Genomic DNA, 4,919 nt, shown 5'->3' with positions numbered 1-4,919 from the left:
ATTCATCTTTTTCTCATTCTTAGCAATATGCTCCCGAGAGCAACAAGTTTTCATTTTTATGTAATCGAATTTATCGGTTTCTCTCTTTTGTGGATATGCTAAGCTATCTCAGCAATTCTCTCAGTTTGATACATAAGTCTTAGGCATATTTTATCAGATTTATCCCTAAATATTTCATTTTGACTCTGTGTGTGTGTGTATGTGTGTGTGTGTGTGTGTGTGTGTGTGTGTGTGTGTGTGTGATGTGTGGGCATATTTGTGCATGAGAGTGCTAGCACCCGCCTGCGTGGCTAGTGGTCAGAGGACAAGCTCATGCACCTTTTCATTCTACCTGTGTGAGGCAGGGGTTCTTTGTTGCTCACAGCTCTGTGTACCAGGCTAGCCCACAAACTTCCATGGATTCTTCTTTCTCTAGTTCCCATCCAGTAGCAGTATTGGGATTTGTGCTCTACCACACCTGATTTTCCCGTGGATGCTGGGGATTTGAACCCAGTTTGCAGGACAAGCACTTTACTGGCCATCTTCCCAGCCCCTAAAATTATGTATGTATAGGCATATATGTCTACATGTGTGCATGGGCGGGTGCCCACAGATGCCAAAACCCCAGGAGCTGGAGTTATAGTCGTAAGACATCTGGTGTGGTGTGGGGCAAGTGGCCCGTGTCACCAGACAAGAACTGACAAGGTCGAGTGAGCTCAAACCCCATATATCTCAGAATTGAGAACGGGAGGAGTGGCCGCTCCCTGCCTGCCTCTACCTGCTCTGGAATACCAACCATGACATCACACTGGGAGGACATGGTCATCAGTCACCTAGGGAAAACAGCTAGAGTCCTTTCCCATGCAAACAGCATCACCAGCATTTCACACTGAAACAATGGGAGGCCATCTACTCCTCCATGTTTATAAAGTCCCTGTCCACGTGGAATAAACTGTGTAATCTATCTTACCAAGAATCATCTGAAAGTGTCTATTTTACTGAGCTGTAACACTTGGGCAAGAGTTCTCTCCCCGAAGCTTTCATCGCTGGATCTTGGACCACCTCGCTGATAAGGCTCTCCTTGTCGCCCCTGCCGCTGCCAGATGAGACCTGGGACCCTGAGCGGACCATGCAAACCTGCCTGCTTCCTTTCTACGAGCTGAAAACACTTTGGCCATTTCTGGCAGGACCAGAGACCCATGGAAACTATTCATTCCAGTTCCACGAATGCGGTTGCTGGGAATTGAACTCAGGTCCCTGGAAGAGCAACCAGTGCTCTTCACCACTGAGCCATCTCTCCAGTCCCTAAATATGTCATTTTGTTATGTCACTGTCTGTTGGCTCTGCCATCTGCATCATTGCTAAGGCAGTGTTTATGGACTGATATTTTCACTATGAGCAGAGTCCTTTTAAGAGTGTGTGTGGTTCACAGAACAACTCTGTTCCTCCCACTAAGGAGGAACCATCGAGCCATTTCAAAGCTACAGGCAGTTGTCTCCTTGATCCTTGATTCTCGGTAGCTGCTGATTGGAAGTCAGACACTTGTCCATAGGTGCTACATATGTGTTTTGTGTTTATATAAAGAATTTTATGTTTTACTCTGAGACTAATGTGAGTTTGACCCTTTGTTTAAGCGGACCTGGATCTGAATTTGCATAAAGCTACTTCCTCCCTCTCAGGTGGAAACGAAACTCCAGTCTCCCAAACGGCAAAAGACAGACGAAAAATCCAGAAATGAGCTCGCCTTGGGTTATAGGAGGATTTCTGGTGGTTAATAAAAGCCATAAGTATTCCCCCAAGAACTTGTGAAACTGATTTCCCTCTACCAAGAGAAGTCATTTCCCTTACCTCAGGCAGAAGGCACATATGGCTACCTGGGGTGCCTATCCTCATTCAAAGCTCATGTTGGCCTCCCTCAGTATCACAAGTACCTGTTATATATTTCAGAATCCATGCTAGCCCTTCTCACCTCCTCCCTACCCTCAGCTCCTTCCCTGCAGCTGCTCACCCTCCTGCTATTCTGAGGCGTTTCCTCTCTCCCTCTCTCCATGTTCCTGTCTCTAATGCTCTGCTCCAGTTTCTCTGTGTTTTCTCTGTTCCTCTACCCTCTGCTCTTTCCCCCTTGCTCACAGATGGCCCTGGCTGTCTCCAGTCTACTTTCTCCCTGTTTTGACCTCTCCCAGATTCCTCTCTGGCTGCTCTCTCTCTCTCCCCCATCTATAATAAGATCTTCCCCTTAGCCATACCGGAATGGTCATGTATCCGTTATCCCCACCTCTCAGCCAAGGCCCTTTCTAGGAATCTTATCTGTGCCCCTTGAACTAAGAAGCTTTCTATCTGCCTCTCAAGAGCAAGCTCTACTTCCCAGCACTGTGTGTGTTCTACGTGGTTCTGTTGTCTTTTTGGGTAGGTCTTTTCTAGCCTCAGGCGATTTCCATGGACAATACTCAGTTGAATATCCAGCCCTCTCCTCTTGGTGTGTCTCTTTCCCTGTAGCTCTCTCCCCAGTGCACAGCCCATAGCTCCACTGTCCTTGGCTTCCCAGGCTCCCAGTCACGTCTTACAGTACAGTGGCCTTAGACGGGGCTCCCAGTGGTAAGGCAGCCCTGGGACTCACCAGGCTGTCCTTCCTTTCTCATGTTGGTCACTGTCATTGCCCAAGCAGAGTTGTCCGCAGGGCCACTCCTTTGGTCTGTTTTATCTTTTCAACCTGTTGCAGTTAGGAGTGTAAGTCTCTTAAGCCATCCTGAGCAGAAGTTCATGGCCCTGCCATCGACATTGAGATTGGTTCAGAAGTGGATCTGAGCTGGAGCTATGAGGTTTTCTGTTTGCTTCTTTGTCTGTCTGTCTGCTTTCATCCTTCTCAACAGTTGGGACACTTGTCTACAAAGATCTGAGGGCTCCCCATTGTGCTCTCAAGCTGTCAGGGACTGAGTGCTTGAGGTCAAGGGTCAGGAGAAGGAGACCCGCAACATGGGAAAGATAGGTCTACCCCATCTCATTTTTTTTTTTTTTTTTTCGGAGCTGGGGACCGAACCCAGGGCCTTGCGCTTCCTAGGCAAGAGCTCTATCACTGAGCTAAATCCCCGACCCTACCCCATCTCATAATGTCACCAAGGAAGTGACTCCTCAAGGACTGCCCACTTCCCCCCAGTACCCTACAGTGGTCAGAATGTAGTCACTGACAGGTTTTTCTTTTTGTTTTTGGTTGGTTTTTTTTCAGTGATTAATTAACGGGAGTTTTTGTTTTTTGTTTTTGTTTTTGTTTTTGCAAGATATAGTCATCCTTGCCAAACTTAGGAGACGTTAAATTTTCTGTCCAATTTTCCTCCCTGGATAAGTCTTTCCTTTCTGTCCCTGTCTGTTTTGAAAACATAAAAGCAGAAGATGAGGGGCCCCAAATCCACCACAGCTCCTACAAGTGAATCCTTGGGAGTGAGTCTGAAATTAGGATAAATATTTGCTGATCTTGCATAGGTCCAATGAATCGAGGCAGTGTCCTCGATGTGTGTTTGGTGTTTGGGGCCATTGTACTGAAGCAGATACTCACTCCCATTTAAGCCTGGCCTTATGCTCAAGCGCTCGACCTGTACCTTTCGGGTCGCAGCATTCGAGATACATCGTACTCCACAGGGTGGAGGGTACTGGTGAGGGTGGTCAGGCTTGCACACTTGGAACCTGACATCTGGGCTCCCGTAAACATCTGTCACCTGGCAGTTTTAACCTCACCACCGACCACTAGAATTTGGGGCTAGGAGAGGTGATGCAGCTTAAACAGTGATGGGCTCTGAGGAGGAAGAACTGGGTTTAGACTAGTAGCCTCCAGAGTCCTGACACTGGCAGGCCAAGAATGAAACGAATGTTGGGAACCTTCTTAGCCTCCGTTTCTCTTCCTTCATTCCGGTCTGAAATCCAGTTTGATATCTGGCTTCTGTCTGTCTCTTGTCCCTATCCTGAGTCTTGTAGATGTGGCGGACAGCATGGTAGGTGGGATATACGTAGGCTTTCTAAAAGACAGACCCAAGTTCAAATCCTACTTTCTAGCTAACTGTATGACTTGGAGCAAAGTATTTCATTTTTTGCTGAGCTGCAAAAATAAATTCTGTAGACTGGGGGAGAGCCATTGCTCCACAGGAATTGATGAGATGTTTAAATGAGATAATATTTAAAGTGTTTGATTCTACACAAGCACTCAGCACTTGATGGCAAGGTTTGAAATGTCCAGTTAGAAGGTTAGAAGGAGCGGGGTTGGGGATTTAGCTCAGTGGCAAGGCCCTGGGTTCGGTCCCCAGCTCCGGAAAAAAAAAAAGAAGGTTGGAAGGAGTTCGGGAACTGGGAATGTGGATCTGGTGCTAGAATGCCAGTTGAACACACATGAAGTCCCAGTACTATACACCAAGTGTGATTACATATGTTAGTAATCTAAGCATTTAGGAGTTGGAGGCTGGAGGATCAGGAGTTCAAGATCATTCCTCAACTACATAGCAATTGGAAGCTAGCCAGAACCGTGCAACACCCTGTGTCTCAAACAAAACAAACAAATAATAACAACAACAAAACAAACAAAAAGGAGGGACTGGAGATGGAGAGATGGTCCAGCAGTTAAAAACACTGCCTGCTCTTCTGGAAGATGAGTGTTTGACTCCTAACACACAAGGCAACTCACAGTCATCTGAACTCCAGTTCTAGGGGACCAAACAGCCTATCCTGGCCTCTGTGGACACCAGGTGTGCATGTGGTGCCCAAACATACATGTAAGCAAACACACACACACACACACACACACACACACACACACACACACACTAATAAAGGAAGAAAAGGAAGAGGAAGGAGGAGGAAGGAGTAGAGGAGGGAGAGGAAGGGGAAGAGGGGAAGGAAGGGGGAAGAAGAGAGAGGGAGGAGAGGGGGAGGGAAGGGGAGGAAGAGAGAGGGAGGAG

At 47.3% G+C, this 4,919-nt stretch overlaps 1 pseudogene; it reads right to left on the bottom strand.

Annotated features, from left to right (window-relative positions):
* Positions 1-3,275: 3,275 nt before the first annotated feature.
* Positions 3,276-3,664, bottom strand: LOC116887123 (annotated as a pseudogene).
* Positions 3,665-4,919: the final 1,255 nt, after the last annotated feature.

The sequence above is a fragment of the Rattus rattus genome, chromosome 1 (assembly GCF_011064425.1).
Source record: "Rattus rattus isolate New Zealand chromosome 1, Rrattus_CSIRO_v1, whole genome shotgun sequence".
NCBI classification, from domain to species: domain Eukaryota; kingdom Metazoa; phylum Chordata; class Mammalia; order Rodentia; family Muridae; genus Rattus; species Rattus rattus.
This window is presented reverse-complemented; position numbering and strand designations above follow the sequence as displayed.